At 43.0% G+C, this 24,373-nt stretch overlaps 1 protein-coding gene across 1 annotated transcript in view; it reads left to right on the top strand.

The window, feature by feature from the left end:
- Cap-D2 (CAP-D2 condensin subunit) overlaps positions 1-24,373 on the top strand; it is a 307,837-nt gene that overhangs the window by 85,678 nt on the left and 197,786 nt on the right. The window lies entirely within an intron of this gene.

Here is a 24,373-nt window from a genome sequence, read left to right on the forward strand (position 1 = left end):
GAGTATAATCAAAATAGCCTCAAGTCACTCAAATTTCATTGGTTTAAAATATCATCTTGATTTTAACCCTGAATTTCCCTTTCCTTTGTTCATTATCCTTTTTACTGTAACTTGAAAAAGGCTAGACAGTTTCAATATGTCTTATGAAAGTAGATTTTGTTGAGTGCTTTAAGTATTGGTGCCCTGTGCTTAAACATGCACATTTCTATGTGTCCATCCTTTGAATTAAGCTCTAATAGAAAATAAGCATAATAAACTGTATGGTTGCATGCAAATAGAAATTACATGGAAATAATAGTGATTGTGGGACATCTTAATAGAGCAAGTATGGGCTTTACTTAAAGGTCTGTTAATAGAGCCAAGTCCCCAAATCCTCCGATAAGTGAGTGGTTACTCTTTTGTGCAATGTAGTTTGGTAAGAATTGCGTAATTATTTTTATCAGGTGCCTTTATTGACTAGTTTTCATTCACCTGAATATTTCTTAGGTAGTATATTTGGCTTTATTTCAGTGAATGAGAACATTATGTGAAGCTTTTGTAAATTACATTAGTCTTTTTCTGATGATTGTTTTAAGTTAACCGTTCTCTCTTTGTCTATATATATCGTCAAAGTTGATGTTGCAATTATTTGTTTGGAAAAATTTAAGGGAAATATAGGTCCACCAGAGAGTCCAGCACCTATGATACTAGAGCCTTGCAGGATTATGGAAGGCCATTGGGTAACACACTTGAGACTGGATGATGATACTCGTCATTATACATATAACTTGCTAATAACAGTAGTTCCTCGGGTTACGAGAGAGATCGTTCCTACGACATTTTATAACTTAGTTTTGATGTTAGTTGGAACACACCTAAATGTATGTTATGTATGTAAACACTTAAATAACTCGCCCATATTAGTACATACATATACCAAGGCACTTCCCCCAATTTTGGGAGGTAGCCGACATCAAACAAATGAAACAATGTGGACCTCTCCTCTTTCCGTTCCTCCCAGCCTGACAAGGGACTCAACCGAGTTCGGCTGGTACTGCTAGGGTGGCACAGCCCACCCTCCCCCGTTATCCACCACAGATGGAGCTTCATAACGCTGAATACCCTACTGCTGCTACCTCCACGGTCATCCAAGGCATCGGAGGAAGCAGCAGGGGCTACCGGAACTGCGTCACAATCGCTCGCCATTCATTCCTATTTCTAGCACGCTCTCTTGTGTCTCTCACATCTATCCTCCTATCACCCAGAGCTTCCTTCACTCCATCCATCCACCCAAACCTTGGCCTTCCTCTTGTACTTCTCCCATCAACTCTTGCATTCATCACCTTCTTTAGCAGACAGCCATTTTCCATTAGTAAAAGTTATAATTAGGATGTAATAACACACTTTAGTTCAGGGAAACATAACTAGTATTAAAAAACATTTGGAGGACATAAATATAGTGAGAGAATTGAACTGCAAAGAAAAAACATTCTGTAATACAATTCATTTAGATGAGCTGCTTTGTATCCACTAAATGTGAGTAAATGTCGACCGTATCCGGTGCCGCTTAACAGTAATGGACCGATGTAAACCTGAATTAGACCAATAAATATAAAGTAAGTGATTGAATTAAATGCAGTAGGATAGAAAATAACTATATAATGTTTTCTTAAGGTCTTGCTTTAACCTTGTGCATTCAAGGCATGTATTTAGTTTGTTTTCTCTTTCTCAACTTGGCTTTATAAAATTATACAAAACACATTCATGTGTTTAGTGTTGCAATCTTTACTACCAAAACAGAATTTTATTAACAAAATTATTTTATTTCTCTACTCACCTGATATTCGTATTTCTTTTTCTCCAGAAGCTTGTGTTAACGTTTACCTGCAAAATTTATTAAAAATTCGTTCCTGCTTGAATACAAACCATCCTATAGTACGGTAAGATTCTGGCAAAAGCTGGTATTAGTCAATGAAGAATTATTGCGGTTCTGGCAACCACCACCCAGTATTCACTGGTGGTCCTGGTCTGACTGCACTTTGAGCCTCCATTGTGAATCTGGCTGTCACGTTGAACGGACGTGTTTCTGACTTTTTTTTTTTCACCACCCTGAACTTTTTGTGATCTTGTCTGAAGTTTTTCCTAATTCTTTTTTTCCCATTACAGTATGAGTGTGAAGGAACTTACTAAAAGGCAAACATGTCCAGGACTTCTGGATCGATATTATGGAATCTTTATGACCGATGGTTGAGGTTGATTCTCACTTTTTGTCCGATGTACAGAGGGTACCACTGAACTTCAGACTCCTCTTGTGCTGTGCTGATGTATGCAAGGAGTGTTTACCATTCCAGTGAGCGAGATTTCATAGTAGGAAGAAGAAAAAATCCAAGCGTTATTGTTGTCCCTACGTTTCGTCTTAAGACACCAAAATCCAGACTTCCAACTACCAAAACTCTCCGCTCCGGTTTTCCTTTGGTTAATTCTTCGAAGCACAACTTGAATGAAGAGCAAACATCCAAGGCAGTAGACTCCTCTGCTTTTCCTAGAGAAACAGGTAGGTCTACGCTTGAGGATGAACGGTGATCTCCAGTTTTTCAATATTAAACTTACCCGATAATCATGTAGCTGTCAACTCCGTTGCCCGACAGAATTCTATGGAGGGATACGCCAGCTATCACAATACTAGAAGGGGGTGTACTTACCAGCGCCACCTGTGGCCAGGTACTCAAGTACTTCTTGTTGACACCTCCTCAATTATTCCTCTGTCGTGCTTCCGGCAAGACGTTCTGGGATACGCTTATGATCTTCGAGTTTGTTCACGGCTAATTGGTGAAGTATTCTCTCAGATTTCTGCTGTCGCATTACTGGAAACCTTCTTATATTAGCTAGATAGCTTTTATATAGTCCTGATTAACGGTTAACGATCTTTTGCTTGATTTTGGAAACCCCTTTGGCTAACTCTTTGGATTCAAGATGTCTGACGTTTCGCAAGCCCCCACCCATAGACGATGTAGGTCTTGCAATAGGCGTATTCCGAAGGCCTCGGTAGATCCTCACATCGCTTGTTCTGACTGTAGGGACAGGCCCTGTCAGTTAGAAAATCGATGTGAGGAATGCGCCGGACTTTCGGAACTGGAATTTGTCCGTCTTTTAAATATTCATCTAAGTTAGAGAGAGGTAGAGTTAGGAGGAGTTCTTCTCACTCTTCAATGTTTTCCTCACCTCATGATCCCCTACCTTTTCCTACCCCTGTAGTGGCTACCCCCGAACCTACGGTTTGCCCTCCGCCTGATATGTCTGTTGTGTTGCGTGCTATTCAGGCCTTAGGCGATAAAGTAGAGTCAGTGGTAAGTGACCATAAGTCTCTGATGGCCGAAGTTAAGGAACTTAAGGTCAAGAGTGCAGTGGGTGGAGTTAGTGCCAGTGCTGTGACGAGTGCTAGTGTCAGTGCAGTGCCAAGTGCTAGTGTCAGTGCCAGTGTGGTGCGTGAGGATTCTTCTGTGCGAGCCAGTCGTCCTCCCAGTCCGGGACCTCTTGCAAGCTCCCATGCCCAGGGGAGAAGCAATGTCGAAGGGCATAAGGGTTCGGCAGGCCTTGTTAGGCGCACAGAAGTTTCCTCGGTGGTTGCGGGCGTGTCTTCCAAAGACCGTCACTCCCACCCGCAGACGATTGAGCCCGTCTTTTTCTCGTCCGCTGATCATCTGTCAGGGAAGAAACGTTGGTCTCAGGTCTCGAGACCGCTTAAACGCAGAGTCCAGTCCGCGAGTGCTCAGCCAGGTTGCAGTCATTGGCTCAGCTCTGACTCGCCGCAGTCATCTGTCGACTGCACTCCGCCCAAGAGGAGTAAGGTTCTGCCACAACAGAGCTCGGCTGTCGACCCTAAGTGGACTCTACTACAGTCCATGCAAGCACAGCTTTCGGACTTGATGCGTGAGTGTCGGGCTGAGAGTGTTGCTCCTCCGCCTCCGCCTACACTCCCTCCGCCTGTGCTCGCTCCGCCTGTGCTCGCTCCGCCTGCACTTGCTCCGCCTGATCGCAGTACCACCTGCCAGGCGTACGATGTTGAGCCACGGTCTGAGTTTGCTGTTCCCACTGGTGTTCAGCCTCCGCCTTCTTTAAGGCAACCTTTGCTATGGGATCAGGAGGATTATACCTCTCTTCCTCCGCCTCCCTTTGCTGCTCCACCAGTGGTGCAACTCTTGGCTGAGGTACAACAACCTCTCCCGTCCATGAGTCAGTTTCCTCAGCTCTCGCTGCAGCGAGCTCAACCATCCACAAGGCAAGCTCCACTACACCTTGGCCTTGCGCCTCAGGAGCCTCAGCTTGCTAGACATTTACCTTGTTCTGCGCAGCCTCAACCTCATCACGCTCCGCTCTCACCACAGGAACAGGAACTTGCTACTCCGCTTCCACCAACCGCTCAGCAAGCGCAATCCTTGGGTTCTACCGCTCATGCTAGGAGTCAGCCTCCTCCACCCATGCGCCTTCCTTCTGCTTCGTCTGCTATTCAGCCTTTGCAGTCTGAGCCTCAGGTTCTCCCTCAACAGTTACTTGTAGAGGAAACCACTACTATTGTTCCTACTCGTTCTGACTCTGCTGTTCAGCATTCTTGTCCGATACCTTCGCTTCACTCTGGTGATGAGGCGTCTGATGATGAGGAGGCACACCTGGATCCCTCATCAGACGTGGATGAATCCAAGCTTTCTCCACAGTCTATTGATTTTCGTAAGGTCTTGGCTCTACTTAGGGAGGTTTACCCAGACCACTTTGTCTCTGCTATTCCCCGCTCTCCACCATCTGAGTTTTCGCTGGGCGTACAACAAGCTAAGTCCGCCTATACTAAGCTAGTCCTAGCTAGATCCTCTAAGAGGGCTTTAAGGATCTTAGGGGAGTGGCTGCAGTCTAAACAACACCTTGGCAAGACTTCCTTCATGTTCCCTCCAACGAAGCTCACTTCGAAAGCGAGCGTTTGGTATGCCACAGGGGAAGCACCAGGCTTGGGAGTACCTGCCTCTGCCCAGGCTGACTTCTCAAGTCTGGTAGACTCGCCTCGGAGAACTGCTATGAGGCGCTCTAAGGTTTGTTGGACCTTCTCAGACCTGGATCACTTGCTGAAAGGAATGTTTAGAGCATTTGAAATGTTCAACTTTCTCGACTGGTGCCTGGGGGCCCTCAGCAAGAAGACCTCTCCTGCGGACAAAGATTCTGCCATGCTATTAATGTCCTGCATGGATAAAGCCATTAGAGATGGATCGGGTGAGCTAGCGTCGATGTTTGTATCAGGGGTGTTGAAGAAAAGGGAACAACTGTGTACCTTCCTTTCCGCCAGCATTACACCTTGCCAACGGTCACAACTCCTTTTTGCTCCGCTCTCGAAGTTCCTCTTCCCCGAAGAGCTGGTTAAGGACTTGTCTGCTGCCCTGATACAAAAGGATACACACGATCTTGTAGCCTCATCCGCTTGTAAGTCTAAGGTTGCTACCTCAGTCCCCAAGACTTATCGCTCCCCAGTGGCTGATACCCCTGCTACGAGGTTCATACCGCCCTTTCGTGGTAGAGCCCCCAGCCGAGGAAGCTCCCGTCCAGACTCTCACAGGAGCAAGTCTAGGAAAGGATCCAGGACATCTAAGGGAAAAAACTGACTCTCCGCATCTCCAGACAACAGTAGGAGCCAGACTCAAGATCTTCTGGCGAGCCTGGGAGAAGAGAGGTGCAGACGCCCAGTCTGTCAGTTGGCTGAGGAACGGTTACAGGATTCCATTCTGCCTCAAACCACCTCTGACCACATCGCCCATCAACCTCTCTCCCAACTACAAAGAAGAGGACAAGAGGCTAGCATTGCACCAGGAGGTGTCGCTACTTGTGCAGAAGAAGGCAGTGGTTATAGTCCGGGACCATCAATCCCCGGGCTTCTACAACCGTCTCTTTCTTGTGGCCAAGAAGACAGGAGGTTGGAGACCGGTGCTGGACGTCAGCGCTCTCAACGAGTATGTCACCAAGCAGACGTTCACGATGGAGACGACCAAGTCGGTCTTAGCAGCGGTCAGACAGGAGGACTGGATGGTCTCGTTGGACTTGAAAGATGCATACTTTCACGTTCCTATTCATCCAGACTCCCAACCTTTCCTGAGATTCGTTTTTGGAAAGGTTGTCTACCAATTCCAAGCCCTGTGTTTTGGCCTAAGCACAGCTCCTATGGTCTTTACTCATCTGATGAGGAATGTAGCAAAATTCCTACACTTGTCGAACATCAGAGCCTCCCTCTACTTAGACGACTGGCTGTTGAGAGCCTCCATGAGTCGTCGTTGTCTGGAGAATCTCACTTGGACTTTAGACTTAATCAGAGACCTAGGTCTATTAGTCAACATAGAGAAGTCTCAACTCATTCCCTCCCAATCCATTGTGTACCTGGGAATGGAGATTCGGAGTCAGGATTTTCGGGCTTTTCCATCGGCCCCCAGGATAAGCCAGGCCCTAGAGTGCATCATGAGCATGCTGAAGAGGAGCAGTTGCTCAGTGAGACAGTGGATGAGTCTCACAGGGACCCTCTCATCACTGGCCCTGTTTGTCGAGCTAGGGAGACTCCACCTCCGCCCTCTTCAATTCCAACTTGCAGCTCATTGGGACAAGGGTTCGACTCTCGAAGCAGTCTCTATCCCTATCAACCAAGAGATGAAGACCACTCTCCTGTGGTGGAAGCACAACCTCCTTCTCAAGGAGGGTCTATCGTTGGCCATTCAGACCCCCAATCTTCATCTCTTCTCAGATGCATCGGACTCGGGCTGGGGTGCAACCTTGGACGGACGGGAATGCTCGGGAACGTGGAACGAGGAACAAGGATTACTCCACATCAACTGCAAGGAGCTGCTAGCAGTTCATCTAGCCCTGTTGAACTTCAAGTCCCTCCTGCTAGGCAAAGTGGTGGAGGTGAACTCAGACAATACCACAGCCTTGGCTTACATCTCCAAGCAAGGAGGGACCCATTCGAGGAGCCTATACGAGATCGCAAGGGACCTCCTCATTTGGTCAAGAGGTCTAAACCTCACTCTGGTCACAAGGTTCATTCAAGGCGATATGAACGTCTCAGCAGATCGCCTAAGCAGAAGGAATCAGGTCATTCCCACGGAATGGACCCTCCACAAGAGTGTGTGCAACAGACTTTGGACCTTGTGGGGTCAACCTACCATAGACCTGTTTGCCACCTCCATAACCAAGAGACTTCCGCTGTATTGTTCCCCTGTTCCAGACCCTGCAGCAGTTCATGTGGATGCTTTTCTACTGAACTGGTCCCATCTCGACCTGTACGCATTCCCACCGTTCAAGATAATAAACAAAGTTCTGCAGAAATTCGTCTCGCACGAAGGGACACGGCTGACGCTGGTTGCTCCCCTTTGGCCTGCAAGAGAATGGTTCACAGAGGTACTTCAATGGCTAGTCGACTTCCCCAGGACTCTACCTCTAAGAGTGGACCTTCTACGTCAACCTCACGTAGACAGGTTGCACCCAAACCTCCACGCTCTTCGGCTGACTGCCTTCAGACTGTCGAAAGATTCGCTAGAGCTAGAGGCTTTTCGAAGGAGGCAGCCAGTGCGATTGCCAGAGCAAGGAGGGTATCCACTCGTAGAGTCTACCAGTCTAAGTGGGAGGTCTTCCGAAGCTGGTGTAGAGCCAATTCAATATCCTCTACCAATACCTCTGTGACCCAAATAGCTGACTTCCTTCTACATCTTAGGAATGAGAGATCCCTTTCAGCACCTACGATTAAAGGATATAGGAGTATGTTGGCTTCAGTTCTCCGCCACAGAGGTTTGGACCTGTCTTCCAACAAGGACCTTCAAGACATTCTTAAGTCTTTTGAGACGTCTAAAGAACGTCGTCTTTCCACTCCAGGCTGGAATCTAGACGTAGTCTTAAGGTTCCTTATGTCATCTAGGTTCGAACCTCTCCAGTCAGCTTCCTTCAAGGACCTTACCCTCAAGACTCTTTTTCTCGTTTGCCTTGCAACAACTAAGAGAGTCAGTGAGGTTCATGCCTTCAGCAAGAACATTGGTTTCACAACCGAATCTGCAACATGTTCTTTTCAGCTTGGATTCCTAGCAAAGAACGAGCTTCCTTCACGTCCTTGGCCTAGATCGTTCAAAATACCTAGCCTCTCCAACATGGTAGGTAACGAACTAGAGAGAGTTCTTTGCCCTGTCAGAGCTCTCAAATATTATCTTAAGAGGTCTAAACCTATTCGAGGACAGTCAGAAGCCTTATGGTGTGCCATCAAGAAACCTTCGAGACCCATGTCCAAGAATGGGCTTTCGTATTATATAAGGCTTCTGATCAGAGAAGCACATTCTCACTTAAAGGAGGAAGACCTTGCATTGCTGAAGGTAAGGACCCACGAAGTAAGAGCCGTAGCTACTTCGATGGCCTTTAATAAAAACCGTTCTCTGCAGAGCATAATGGATGCAACCTATTGGAGGAGCAAGTCAGTGTTTGCATTTTATATCTGAAAGATGTCCAGTCTCTTTACGAGAACTGCTACACCCTGGGACCATTCGTAGCAGCGAGTGCAGTAGTAGGTGAGGGCTCAGCCACTACATTCCCTTAATCCCATAACCTTTTTTAACCTTTCTCTTGAATACTTTTATTGTTGTTTTTATGGTTGTTACGGTAGGCTAAGAAGACTTCCGCATCCTTTGATTTGGCGGGTGGTCTATTCATTCTTGAGAAGCGCCTGGGTTAAAGGTTTGGTAGAGGTCCTTTAGTAGGGGTTGCAACCCCGTGTACTTTGGCACCTTTGGGTTGATTCAGCCTCCAAGAGGAACGCTGCGCTCAGTAAGGAAGACGAACTTTAAATAAAGAGGCAGAGTAACGGTTCTATTCGACTTCCTTACCAGGTACTTATTATTTCATTGTTATTTGAGATAACTGTTATATGAAATATGGGATACTTAGCTATCCTTTAATCTTGTACACTGGTTTTCACCCACCTCCCTGGGTGTGAATCAGCTACATGATTATCGGGTAAGTTTAATATTGAAAAATGTTATTTTTATTAGTAAAATAAATTTTTGAATATACTTACCCGATAATCATGATTTAATCGACCCTCCCTTCCTCCCCAGAGAGAACCAGTGGACCGAGGAATAATTGAGGAGGTGTCAACAAGAAGTACTTGAGTACCTGGCCACAGGTGGCGCTGGTAAGTACACCCCCTTCTAGTATTGTGATAGCTGGCGTATCCCTCCATAGAATTCTGTCGGGCAACGGAGTTGACAGCTACATGATTATCGGGTAAGTATATTCAAAAATTTATTTTACTAATAAAAATAACATTTTGGATATCCTGGCCGTTGAGCTTGTTCCCGTCGAAGATATCCGAAATTTGGATGAGACGCTCCTTGTTGCGCCATTTAAGCAATCTGTTACACCATTGTCCTCCACTGCCCATGAGTATTGACTCTAAATGACAAAGACTTTGTCTTCAAGTTCTCTACATGGAGTGAGGGAAGTAGTTTCTCGAGTTATAGCTCAGTCGATCATTGTGCTTTAACTAAACCAGTAAAGAGCGCTCCTGTATCTCTTTAGGCTGAGGTTCCGAGAGATCTCATTATAAATAAGACCCCTGAGCCTCAGAGAAATGAGGCTTCACATATGAGAGCAAAGCCGCCTGGTTCTCGATACTGACCAAACCGCAACTAAGAGCCCCGCCAACCTAGCAAGTGCGACCCTTAACCGAGAGGGCGTAACCCTCAGCCACAAAAGTTCGATCCTCAGCCACGAGAACGAAATATTCAGGAACGTATGTCATTCAGTTATGTACAGTACAACTTCCACTACAATAGCAGATACCTCCTCAAGGAATAGTTTGAGCTAAGAAAAGGAGGAATTTAGAGGACACACCTCTTGAAATTCTCTATAAGAGGAATACCAAAAGGCAAACGGCTGTGTATGGTGACCGACAGTTCCTCTACCTCCTTTTCCAAGGGTTGTCATAGACCACAAGTAAAAGCGCCAGCCTTAGCAATCCTGGGCATTGCCTGTCGTTCCTATTCCTTTTAAGGACTATAAAGATGTGTCACGCCCTAAGGTGGTAAAACCTCTTATCAGAGTTATGAGCGGTGCTTCTGGGAATCAAGAAAGGTGAGCCACATTCTACAGATCCTAGACTAGGGCTCCCCAAGTTTACGGAGGAATATAGGCTACCTCTGAGCCATCACTACAATCATATTGGACCCGAGTCCCGAGATGAGACGAAACATCTTCAGGGAAAGAAAGTCAGGGAGTAGAAAGACATCTTCAGGAAAAGAAAGTCAGGGAGTAGAAAGACATCTTCAGGAAAAGAAAGTCAGGGAGTAGAAAGTCATCTTCAGGGAAAGAAAGTCAGGGAGTAGAAAGACATCACTGAAGAAGGAAAATAAACAGGGGCCTTGACTATGTCTCAAAATCAGGTATCTCCTCTGAAGAGAGCATAACATGCCTCCCCTGAGCCCGCCGAGACTTTCCATGTCACCAAATGACTGGGTCCTGATGAGAGACCATTTTAAAATTTTAGGTGTAATTCTCGACAGCAAATATACTTTGGAGAAACACATTAGGTCTGTGTCTTCTTCAATTGCACAAAAAAATGGCATATTAAGAAAGTCTTTCAAGATTTTTGGTAATCAGTCTATTCTGAAGAAGTGTTTTAATTCTTTCCTTCTACCTTGTTTCGTGTATTGTTATCCTGTCTGGTCTTCAGGTGCTGATTTTCATTTTAATTTGTTGGACAGGAACTTGCGGTCTATTTATTTTCTCATTCCTAATCTAGATAGTAATCTCTAGCACTGTCGTGCAATTAGTTCGTTATGCATGTTGATAAGATTTTTCATAATTCTGATCATTCTTTACATTCAGATCTTTCTGGACAGTTCCATCCTGTTTGTAATACCAGTCATGCAGTAATTCTAATAATCAGGCCTTCTCCATCCTGAGGCTCAGTACTACACAGTATTTAGAAGTTTTATTGCTGCTGTAACCAAGTTGTGGAATGATCTTCCTAATCGGGTAGTTGAATCAGTAGAACTTCAAAAGTTCAAACTTACAGCAAATGTTTTTCTGTTGAACAGGCTGACACGTCTTTTTGTAGTTTATATATGAAATATCTGTTTTGATGTTACTGTTTATAGAATATTTTATTTTAATTGTTCATTATTTCTCATATCATTTATGTCCTTATTTCCTTTCCTCAGTGGGCTATTTTTCCCTGTTGGAGCCCTTCGTCTTATAGCATCCTACTTTTCCAACTAGGGTTTTAGCTTAGCTAGTATTAATAATAATAATACCGAGCCTGAAGAGGAATGTTCTTTTTTGTTGGTCTTGGATAACACTCCAAAAGCTCCCTTTTTAGGAAGATGGATGCCTTTTAACTCACTTTTTAAGAAAGCACACACCTTGAAGTACCATCTTGAGCTTCCATGGCTGCGTTAGACTGAGAAGACTATCCAGAAACTAGAAGCACAGTTTTCTGCAGCCATAGGCTTATTGTGGTCAGCTCGTGCCTCAAAGGTAATCCTTCCTGCGTTCTCAAAGCAAAGGAAGCTGGGGAAGTTCTACATAAGAGGGAGCTCATCCTTCCTTGCTTCCCTTAGACCCTGAGGTAGCAGCCCTAACTCCGGGAATGTCAGCGGAGAAGTGTGCACAAGAAACATTGCTTTTCTCAGTTTTAAATGCCATAAATATGGAGGCAGCAGCAAACAGTATTCAGTTTTGCAGGCCTCTTAGTTAGACAATTACTTTGGAGCACTCATACTTTGCTGTATCTCATAATTTAGCGGATTCTAAGGTACGCAAACAGTATGAGGGCCTTGCCTTTTCAGGTGTAAAGGCAATGGAGTTTTTGGTACACAAGGATGCATATCAATGGAGCAACTGGTTATTGAAGTGTACGAACGCAGTGGTTAACTAGTTTGTCAGACGTGCCATCCAAAGATTCTATGTCTTTACAAAACATCTCACTGACACAGAGTGCCTCTATGTCTTTCCCCCAGATGAAGTGAGAGCCTGGAATCTTCAAACAACCATGACAATCGACAGGTCCTCCTTAATGGAAGAACTTGCCCCACAGGCAGCCGCCTGTGAGAGAAAAGCACGACAACAACCAGTTCAAGAGATTGACTAACTAGAACTAGCACTTTCGCTGAAGGACTCAAGGCAAATGATGAGATGTATGTGAGGACCTCGTTAGGGGTGGCAATCTCCCATGTCACCACCTGCTGGGTCAGTGGATGAGATGGCAGTTCCAGATGGCATGGCGAAACTTTTGACAGTAGAGGTTCTTCATGTTGGATAACTCCTCCCGTTCACCAACTCACTTCCTCCTCTGCTGATGAACTGTTCATTGTATTCAAGAGGATCCATCTAACATATAGAGGTGTAGATTTTTGTATAGATGAATTTAATACAGAAATTATAGCTATTCTTTCCTCTGTCCGAGAGATGTAGTATTTAAGCTCTACCGAGAGAGAAAGGTCTGGCCTGTTCTACATTTAGGTATGTTCCCTTCAGAGGTTATATTGGATTTGTTTTTAAAGAAATGTTTTTCCCCTATTGTATTTCTTGAAGGAAAATTTTTAATTTTTATTAAAGTAAACTCTTCAAGTATAGCATAAGCTAAGAACAAGAAATATGTTCTGCTTTGCTTTCCATTCCTTTAAAATTTGTGAAAATAACTCTGCGGTCATCATGAAAAAAAAAGAGGTTACACAGCTTTGATTGATTAACGAGTTGACTGAACTCTGGCTACCATTAAAAATTGTATTTCCAGTTTGATTGTGATTCTTCATTCTGGAAAATAAAAATCTGAGTTTCGTATAATTGAACACATTTCATATCATCATGTTGGGGTAATTCTATAAAACTTTCATAAATCAAATTTTTTCATTGATAAATAAGGATGTTACTGATTATATTAAATTCTTTATAAATTGTAATTTCTTGATTTTTTTGCAAAATAAAAATTTTTCTTTTAGAAAATTATTCAAGCATATGAGGATTAGATAAAAGTAATCCCATTTCAAATTTTTTAATTTTTTTTTTTTTTTTTTTTTTTTTGAGAGAGAGAGAGAGAGAGAGAGAGAGAGAGAGAGAGAGAGAGAGAGAGAGAGTGTGTGTGTGTGTGTGTTTTTTTATAACTGAAAATTTATATTTTTCACTGCATTTTATATTACATATAAAATACTGTATTACTTTAACATATTGTATGTATGAACCTCTTAACCTGACCGATGGAACCACGAAATAACAAAACGGAATGATCATATACGGATAATAAAATGTAAAATAATGTGACACATTGAACTAGGTTATAAGGCATGCGTAAGCTAAAATAAAATAGTAAGAGAGGGACACAGGAGAATGGAAGGGAAAAGCAAAAACAAGCTGAGCCTTCCAGCGCGGGTAGGTGCCGAGCTGGACAGGGGGCCCAACATAACTTCTAAATTGGGTAGATGCCGATCGGTAGGAAAACAAAACTAAAATAAAAACTGCCAAGCGAGAGTCCCACTCGAACTAAGCGTAAACTTAACTAGGTGGTAATATGGAATAAAAACTAGATAAAAAACACCATAACACGATATAAAAAAAAACCATCCAGGAACGCGCCTCGAATGCGAGCAAGCAAGCCAACCTAAGTTCAAAAACTATGATACGTAGTATAATATCATAATAGCAAAGTGTTAATCGGTAAGAACTCCAGTGTAACAGGTTCAAAACGAAAAACAATTAGTATAGAAGACTAATTGCAAGGCGTTAAGAACGAGCGAAGGAGGTTGCAAGGCAACATGGCTGCCGTGGAGCGGCGCCACCGAAAGGGGAAAAAACTAAAACTCTAATAAAAGTGAAAATAAGGGCAATGCTACCTCCAAAAGTTCAGAACTCATAGATCTAGTACTTAACTTAGATGGAGAGACTTGGACGTCCGACATTTTGCACTAGAACGGAGAAAAAACACCGAAAAAACACAGCCACAATCACAACAGTAGAGAGCGATGATGCTATGAAAAAGGAGTGACGTCATTGGCGTCGGTCGTGATGGTGGTAGTAGCTGTCAGTGGTGGGTGTTGAACGGCACCTCGCTGTAACGGGGATATTGAGGAGGAGATGTTTAAATAGTGCGAGACCTCTGGTTGTGATTTATCACGCCCCAGTATTATACCGACACCTTATAGGTGAGCGAGCTGGGTTCAACCCTGGCATATTCCTATGCAACTTTTTTCTCTGGTAATTCATAGCAGTTATATACCTTAGAAATGATGCAAAAAGAGCATTTCACTGGACGACACAGGTCTCTCGCTTAGAAATAGATTTTTCCTTCGTCAAAATCCCTTTATTAGAATTTCTACAAAAAGGGTTTATAACGGAATGCTTTACATGTGTTAGCTATAAGGTTGTCATTTACATGTTTTGGTTTTAAATTGCTGCATTGTGCAAGGAGGGAAACAGAGCAAAGGCCTGGGGTCAAAGAAGTGTGGGCAGTTTGAAAATGTTGGGCTGAGCGCAGCAGTCCTAACCGCGGATTCTCAAAACTTTTAAATATTATACGGATCTTTAACTGCGAAGACAAAACGCGCGAAGACAGAGGCCTGCCTGTACCCTCAGAACTGTTTGGAATGGTGTCTTGGAACCACTAGTTACCATTTGAGCTTTTAGATAATGGGTTTAGATTTAGGCAGGTTAGGCCTGAAATATTTCTCTGAATTGAGAACTGCTGTAAGTGGATTTCTGACTGACCCCAAAAGGAGTTTAATGTTAAAATCCCTGTCTAAGAAAAACTAAACTAGTTGGACTTTATTAAAGACAAAGCTTCGAGTGACACAACTGTCATCATTCCTTTTATGAGCAACAAGCCTTGCTGTGTCTTCTGAAGAAAGCCTTTAAAAACACTAGAATTAATGGAAAGCAAAGAACAGTAGAACCTCAGTGTAAAGCACTAATAAGGGGTAAGGTGTGTTCGGTATCGCCAATAGTCTTGTATCTGCCAAAATTTTCCTAATATATAAAATCAGGCAAAATTATATCAAATTCTATAGGCTATAGGCCTACCATTATATGCGAAACATATGGGTAACATCAAAATGAGTAGTTAGAGATTATCAAACTTGTTTTTTACCTTTGGAAAACATAATTAGGGATTGAATTAAACAACACTAACAAATGTGAAGTAATATACCCGTACTGAAGAAATGTAAAATAAAACTCACAAAAACAAAGATCACTTCACTCATGGGCCATATCAAAACAAACTGAGTATAGCGCCAGTAAACGATTTGGCAACTACTGCTACTACATTAACTATAAGTCAAAGAAAATTGTAAAATAATGAAGTCTTTAATGAATTTATGAATATTTATCTTAACACAATTGAAAAAACAAGATAAAAAAAATTGACTAAAACATCACAAAATTTTTACAAACTTTTATTGTAAATAACACTCTCTCTCTCTCTCTCTCTCTCTCTCTCTCTCTCTCTCTCTCTCTCTCTCTCTCTCTCTCTCTCTCTCACATGGCAGTCGTAAGCAAATATCTACAGTACATTGTCATTTTGCTTGTTTCATTAAGAAATGTTTTTCTTTTATTTTATTTCTAAATAGAAAATGTTAATTTTTGTTTAAAAAAGTCAAATCTCTTCAAACATAACATAAGATAAGAACAAGAAATATGTCCTGCCATAATTTTACAATTTTTTAAAACGATGTCATACAGGGGGAAAAAGGGTTCCCTACTGTTGACGGCTTTTGAATGATTTATGAGGAAGGGGTCATATGGTCAGATGTTTGCTTCAAGTGCTCAACACTACACTTGTAGCACACAGTATCAAAACCTGAGGCAATTATATTTTGAAGGTGATGGTAGTTTTAAAGATTTATTTTATAAAAATGTAAATTATTTTGTTAACTAATAAGGAAGTTACTGATGATTCTATATTAATTCTAATTTCCTTATTTTTCTTCATTGAAATCAATCTTTTATTGGAAAATTATTCAAGTATATTGTACGTAATTAAATAAAAATAATCCAACTTCAAAATATTTACATGTTTTTCCGAGAGAGAAAAATATCTTCTCTTTTAACTGTACAGTAATGCATATTTATATTTTTTTATCAGCATTATCATCATGTGCTTTATATCAAATATTACTTAAACATAATGTATACAGTATATGAACTTTATTTAGTAATTTTTATTACTGTATTAGAATTACTATTCAAAGGGTTTATCGCTGAATACAGGTACTCCTCGTATAACGACAAGATTGGAACCGACAGAGCCGCCGTTGGTCGTTAATCAAATTATTCTCACTTATTTTGACTAGTAGCCTTAATTTTCAATATTACTGTAATCTTACCCGATGATCATGTAGCTGTCAACTCTGTTGCCCGACAGAAATCTACGGTCGGGATACGCCAGCGATCGCTATACAGGTGGGGGTGTACACAACAGCGCCATCTGTGAGTAGGTACTCAAGTACTTCTTGTCAACAAGAACTCAATTTTTCCTCTGTCGTGCCACCGGCAAGACCTACTAATACGCCGTCCCTAACTGGATTTGTTTTCACAACTTTTTGTAAAGTACACTATTCCAGTTTTGAGCTTTCGCTATGCAGGGGTTTTATCTTCATTTCAAAACTTGAACTCGTTTTGGATAGATTTTATTTTGGTGACGAAGAGAGTATGGACTCTCTTTCACTTTTAAATGGCCGACCCTTCCCTTAGACGGAAGTGTTGGTGTCGAAGAGAGTATAGACTCTCTTTCACTTTTAATGACCCACCCTTCCCTTAGACGGAAGTGTGTTTAGGTTTTTGGTAATTTTGCTTAACAAAGTTATAGATTTATTTTATATCTCTCCGCCATTTATAGGCCTCTTCGATTAACTTTCCATTTATTATAAACTTATAAAAATTAATTTTTATGTTTGTTTATATGCGACCTTTCCTAATAGTAGGCGGTCCTTACTTGGAACCGAAGTTAATTAACATTGAGCCCGTCATATCGTTTTTCCTGTTAAGAATTTATGCTATTTTAATTTTTATGTTTTTGAAAGAATTTCTTTGATAGTCTCGTACTGTTTTCAAAGTTGAACTAACGTTTAGTTTAGTCTCCGCAGTTGTTGACGTTCAGAACGTTCAACTTGCGCTCTATCGTTACGATAGAGAGAGAGTATTTCACGGTTTCACGTTGCAGTAAGAGTAAACCGATTCTAGCGTTTCGTTCATTCTTTCTTAGCTTAAATGGTTTTAATTCTAATAAAGGAACTTTTTATTTGGGAAACCTTTCAGTTTTTTTCCTTTAACAAATATGTTTTAACGATATATAATTGGGCTCATCTCTCAGGTTCTAAGTCAAGAGAGAGAGAGAGAGAGATAGAGACGGAGGGAGAGAGAGGAGGATAAACGTTTCGTTCAAGCGGGTAACGTTGTTCTCGTTTTTTACTCTTCTCCCTAGTCGCTATAGGGGAAGAAGGTAAAACGTTTCTAGAGTTTTATTCTTGTTCCCAGGCTTTATGCGGTGAGAGATTTTAAACGTAGTTTATTTGATCTAGTGTTTAGTCTCTTTTCCAGCCACTGAATTCTTTATCTTTCATTATGTTTTTCTGTTACATTGTAAAACTGTTTTCGCAATTACTACCTTTTAATGAAGGATAGGATTGCGTGTTTCAGGTACAAACCACTTAAAGTTTCGAGTTCAGTGAAATAAGTGCAAACAGAAAATCAAAAGTGATAAAGTGATATGCGCAAAGTGTTACAGTGTTGCGTTCGAGGGTTCGTTTGTTCGTGCCAGTTGTTCACCTTGTCCGATACCTCTTACAAGCTCCCAAGCCCAGGGGAGAAGTAATGTCGAAGGTCTTATGGGTTCCACAGGTCTTGATCGACGAACAAACGTTTCCCTCCGTGGTTTCGGGTGTATCTACACACGTTGCCGACGTGATCACCCCACCCACACAAAGACGAGAGAGCCCATTTATTCCTCGTCTGCGGAAGAGGTTTCTCGCAGAAACCATGGACCAAATCTTGCAGCTTTTAAGTGCAAGTCGGTCCCTTCCGCGCAAGTCCAACGGCCTAGGTGTAGCCACTGGGTCAGTTCGGACTCGCTGCAGTACGACAACTGCACACCTCCCAAGAGAGGCAAGGTGGTACCGCAACAGGCAGTAACTCCGTCTGTTGCCGCACCAGCTGTTTTAGACCCTCAGTCACAACGGACAGTAGCTCCGTTTGTTGTTGTCTTTCATAGACCCTAGTGGTCCATGCTGCAGACTATACAGTCTCAGCTTGCTCCTTCATGCAGGAGTATCGTGCTGGAAGGTTGACAATGCACCTGTTAACCTACAACCCGCCGAGGTTGTGCGCTCAGCAGATACTGCGGCTGCCTGCTCCCACACTCCACCTGTGAGAGCTCCACCACCGATGCGCAGTCCACCCTGCCAGACGCATGTTCTTGCTGCACCATCTGCTAACATGCGTGAGCTACCGCATCAGCAGTGGGAAGGTTCTGTAGAGCTGCCGGGTTCCAGCACTATGCGGCATTCTCCGCAGCCCATGCAGCATGCTCTGCATACCTTACAGCATGCTCCACATACCATGCAGCATGAGCCGCATACCTTACAGCATGCTCCGCATACCATACCGCATGCTCCTCAACCCACCGCAGCCCCTCCCACGCACCAGCACTCTGCTTTTGTTGTTGCCAGCTCCCACACTCCGACTGCGGAGAAGGTTGACGATGCACCCGTGGGCCTACACCTCCCACGGTTGTGCGCCCGGCATGGCTTCCTGCTCTCACACTCTTGTTGTGAGAGCTCCTCCACCCATGCACAGTCAACCCTGCCAGATGTATGATGACTCCCACACACAGAGCACTCCGTTGCCGTGCGTGAGCTACCACAAGCTGCCGTGTTTTGACACGGTGTGTCAGCCTCCGCAACACACTGTGGTTACCGCCACTCGCCCGCAGCAAACTAGTCAGTCAGGAGTTGAGGCTTCCCCACACAACTTTGGTTGTTGCCAACTCACAGACTGTCAAACAGTTACATGACGTTGCCTTCTGGTCTGCTACTTATACACCAGTGCTGTATGTCCTCACGCTCCTGTTGTGGTTGACAGTTCAGTTTTTGACAGTTCACAGACTGTCAAGCAGTTTCATAACGTTGCCTTCTGGTCTGCTGCTTTTGCACCAGTGAAACCCTCACTGAGAGAACCTAGCTTTTCTCGGATATGGTTCCTGTAGATGAGAAAGTGCTGTTCTCCCTCCTTCTGATATTCCCTTGAGGACTCTGTCATTTGGAGAGGAGCCTTAAGCTGCGTAGCCTCCTATGGACTTTTATTTAAGCATAACATGCTTCCAGGGAGGGTAAATGGTTCCGCTTCAGTCGCTAACCCCGTCTGTTGCCACACCTGCTCCCATAGACCTTGGGCTTTGTTGCAAGACATGCAGTCCAAGCTTAGTCCTTGATAGAGGATTTTTTACGGAGAAGACCCTTCTTGCCAACGACCTTCCTACCGGTTGGTTGTACGCCCTGTTGACGCTGAGGTATCCTACTCACGTCCGCCAGTTGAGATGGTTCCTCCACCGGTGCAACCCAGTGTGGGTTGCCAGTCGCACGTTGATGTTATGCTACTCTCGGAGGTGGTTGTGGACGTTCAGTGTGTCACTGGGAAGACGTTCAACAACCAGCAGAGGTGACTTGTTGTGACGCAGTGCGGCAACCTCAGCAACCCGATAAGGGGTTGTCTGTACTACCCAGACAGTCTAGACAGTTTCGGGTTGTCGCTGTACTTCCTCGCTTCCCCATGGTTGACAGTTCACAGACTGTGCAGCAGTACCATGATCTTGTGTCCGGCTCCGTCACGCATCCACCAGTGCGACCGGATTCAGCGAGTCAGACGTTGCCCACTCCGTTGCCGTTTCCTCATCAGTTTCGGATGAGGAACCCTCTGATGAGGACATGGCTGAACAAGAAGATCAATCCCCAGCCCTGCTATCCATCCAGAAGATGCTGAAGAAGGAATACGGTCCTGTCAGGCTGTGGATGAGTCTGGTTAGGACACTGTCATCCGTGGTGCAATTGGTGTCACTTGGAAGACTACACCTCCGTCCTCTTCGGTTTCATCTAGCTCTTCACTGGAAAAGGACAAGACGCTAGAAGCGGTCTCGATCCCGGTTTCCGGAAGATAAGTCTGGTCTAACCTGAGGAAAGGACTTTATCAACCTTTTATAGGGTCTTCCCCTGACTGTTCAGACTCCCAACCACGTTCTCTTCTCAGACGCATCGGACGTAGGCTGGGGTGCGACCTTAGGCGGTAGGGAATGCTCGGGATTATGGAACTCGCGTCAAAGGACAATGCATTTTAACTGCAAGAAGCTTCTGGCAGTACGTCTGACCTGGAAAAGCTTCAGGTCTCTCCTTCAAGACAAAGTAATGGAGGTCAACACGGACAACTCCCTGCTTTGATGTTCATCTCCTAGCAAGGAGGGACCTACTCTCTGACATGGTGCGAGTTCGCTAGTGACCTCCTCTCCTGTTCAACAGGTCTAGACTTTTCACTAGTAACAAATTTCTTCCAAGGCAACTTGAATGTCTTAGCAGTTTGTCTCAGTAGGAAGGGACAATAATTCCAACATATTGGACCCTCCACAGAGATGTATGCAAGAGACTTTGGGTCACCTGGGGCCAGCCAACCATAGATCTCTTCGCAACCTCGATGTCCAAGAGGCTCTCAATACTTTGCTCACCTATCCCGGACCCAGCAGTGGTTCTTTTAGATGCCTTTCTACTAGATTAGTCTCATCTAGATCTATATGCATTCCCTCCGTTCTAGATTGTCAACAAGGTACTGCAGAAGTTCGCCTCTCACGTTGGGACAAAGTTGACACTAGTTGCTTCCCTCTGGCCCGCGAGAGAATAACTTACCGAGGTACTTCGATGGCTAGTAGACGTTCCCAGAACTCTTCCCCTAAGGGTGGACCTGCTACGTCTGCCACGCGTAAGAAGGTACTCCAAGGCCTCCACGCTCTTCGTCTCACTGCCTTCAGAGTATCGAAAGACTCTCGAGAACTAGAGGTTTTTCGAAGGAGGCAACCAGAGCGATTGCTAGAGCAAGGAGAACATCCACCCTTAGAGTCTACCAATCGAAGTGGGGAATCTTCCTAAACTGGTGCAAGTCAGTATCCGTATCCTCGACCAGTACCTCTGTAACTCAAATAGCTGACTTCCTCTTATATCTGAGAAAAGAGCGATCTCTTTCAGCTCCCACTTTCAAGGGTTACAGAAGCATGTTGGCATCAGTCTTCCGTCACAGAGGCTTAGATCTTTTTAACAATAAAGATCTACAGGACCTCCTTAAGTCTTTTGAGACCACGAAGGAGCGTCGTTTGGTTACACCTGGTTGGAATTTAGACGTGGTTCTAAGATTCCTTATGTTAGACAGGTTCGAACCACTTCAATCAGCCTCCCTGAAAGATCTCACCTTTAAGACTCTTTTCCTGATATGCTTAACCACAGCAAAAAGAGTCAGTGAGATTCATGCCTTCAGCAAGAACATCGGGTTTTCATCCGAAACGGCTACATGTTCTACATCTTGGTTTTCTAGCCAAACACGAGCTGCCTTCTCGGCCTTGACCAATATCGTTCGTTATTCCAAACTTATCGATATGGTTGGAAATGAACTAGAAAGAGTATTATGTCCTGTAGAGCTCTTAAGTTCTATTTTTAAAACCTTTACGAGGCCCGTCTGAAGCTTTATAGTGTTCAGTTAAGAATTCATCTTTGCCTATGTCAGAGAATTCTTTATCCTAATATTTTCAGACTGTTAATACGAGAAGCTCATTCCCTTCTGAATGAGGAAGACCAAGCTTGGCTGAAGGTAAGGACACACGAAGTTAGAGCTATCACAACTTCCGTGACCTTTTAATAAAATAGATCTCTGCAAAATATTTTCGACGCAACCTTTTGGAAAAGCTAATCAGTGTTCGCGTCTTTTATCTTAAGAATGTCCAGTCTCTTTACGAGAACTGCTACACTCTGGGACCATTCGTAGCAACGAGTGCAGTAGCGGTGGGGGCTCCACCACTACAATTCCCTAATTCCAGAACCTTTTTAATCTTTCTCTTGAAATATTTCTGGGTTGTCCGGAAGGCTAAGAAGCCTTCCGCATCCTGGTTGATTTGGCGGGTGGTCAAATTCTTTCTTGAGAAGCGCCTAGATTAGAGGTTGTGATGAGGTCCTTTAGTATGGGTTGCAGCCCTTCATACTTCAGCACCTAGGAGTCGCTCAGCATCCTAAGAGGATCGCTAGGCTCAGTAAGGAAGACGTACTTAAAAAGGCAGAGTAATGGTTCAAGTTGACTTCCTTACCAGGTACTTATTTATTTTATGTTTGTTATTTTGAATAACGGCTAAAATAAGATACGGGATACTTAGCTTCTTTGTTAACATGTATGCTGGTCTCCACCCACCACCCTGGGTGTGAATCAGCTACATGATCATCGGGTAAGATTAATATTGAAAAATGTTATTTTCATTAGTAAAATAAATTTTTGAATATACTTACCCGATGATCATGAATTTAAGGACCCGCCCTTCCTCCCCATAGAGAACCAGTGGACCGAGGAGAAAATTGAGTTCTTGTTGACAAGAAGTACTTGAGTACCTACTCACAGATGGCGCTGTTGTGTACACCCCCACCTGTATAGCGATCGCTGGCGTATCCCGACCGTAGATTTCTGTCGGGCAACAGAGTTGACAGCTACATGATCATCGGGTAAGTATATTCAAAAATTTATTTTACTAATGAAAATAACATTTTTTATTTAACCTGCTGGTTTTCTAGGTTTTCACGCAGGAAAGATCCGTTTATCGGCAACGAATAGCCTCTCTTTCGGTAATGAGTCGGCAATATTTTTTCAGTCTTATATTTTAAACAGTAAAGCTTATCTGTAAAAATTCTAGGGTACCGTATATTATAGCCTATGTCACGGTACCTCCAGAATAATAGTGATGCAGTATATATTTGTGAATTAAAACCCTTTTTATTATTTTGAAATATATTTATTAACTTAATTTAGATAAACCTATATAATATTTAAGCTTACTTCATAGACAGACTTGTAAGGGTATTAAAGACACGAGTGTTAGAAAATACCCCAATAGAGTAAACGTGTGATGAGCTAGTGGCCAAAAATGTACTGTCATCTGGAATAGTATCCTCAATATAACTCTTAAGGATATCGTATAATATCAAGGGACGTATTTCTTGATACGACACACAGCAATCTTCACCCCGAATAGAGTTTTCGCTTTAGCTGATACATCAATAACAATAGAAAATAATAGCATATATGATATGGAATGCCATCTTCCGAATTAAAGAAATAATGTTTAAGAGCGCTTGCTTTAACGTGAGAAGGTATATAACGATCTAGACTATCTACTCTGCGTTCTGCCTTGCATTCTAGATGTCTATAGAGTGACTATGGATGCAGAATGCAAGGGTTTAGCTACAAAAGGATATGAAGTAATTATATAATTTAAGACTTTACAAGAGGAGCACAACTCTGTAACTTGCAGTGAACATTCAGATCACTATGTAATTATTAGCATTAGACCCAATTGAAATTCTGGTTAGTGTAAGCAGCAGGGTAGGCAAGTCAAATTTACCACCCGAAAGAGAAGGCTTGCTAATCTTCTGAAAATAACAAACGCCGTTAAATAATTTAAAACCCAAAAAGGTTCATCACTAATGTGTCTGGTGAGTGAGTATTGGTGTGTCCTATGGCTATTAACTCTGCAAAAAACTATTTTCTTTCTGTATTTCCCTAGGTCACTTTCTATCCTTGGCCATTAGAAGAATTGAAGAACAGTTGTTCTGTTTATAGCATAGAAGCTTTACTACTGTGCAGTGTATATTCTCCAGTTCCATAAACACTAACTTGCAACATTTTTCCTGAGAAGAACCATCAGATATACTTGTCATAAGTTTTTCAAACTGTATTGTTTTCCTAGTGCAAAAACGCTAACCAATCCAGCAGGTAAGCTAACTTAAACACAATAAACGTATCACAATCTGGGAAGATACATTTTGACGAAATCACTACACAGAAAAAAAATGAAGAATTGGAAACTGTTAGCATGCTACCTACCATTAACCTCTAGATCAGTGGTTCCCAAATTGGTGGCACACCCCACTAGGGGGGCATGAGGACGATACAAGGGGGGCGTGTTCAAACTTTTTTTTCGCTCACTTTGAACCAAATGTTTCGTTTTTAGTTACTGGAATGTACTATTATTTGTTTGAGTGGCTTTCATTATTAAAATGTAATGCAAACAGAAATCTGTTTTCCTGTACAATGCTAAGAAATAAATGTAAGAATC

Source organism: Palaemon carinicauda, unplaced genomic scaffold (assembly GCF_036898095.1).
Source record: "Palaemon carinicauda isolate YSFRI2023 unplaced genomic scaffold, ASM3689809v2 scaffold2, whole genome shotgun sequence".
In the NCBI taxonomy this organism is placed as follows: domain Eukaryota; kingdom Metazoa; phylum Arthropoda; class Malacostraca; order Decapoda; family Palaemonidae; genus Palaemon; species Palaemon carinicauda.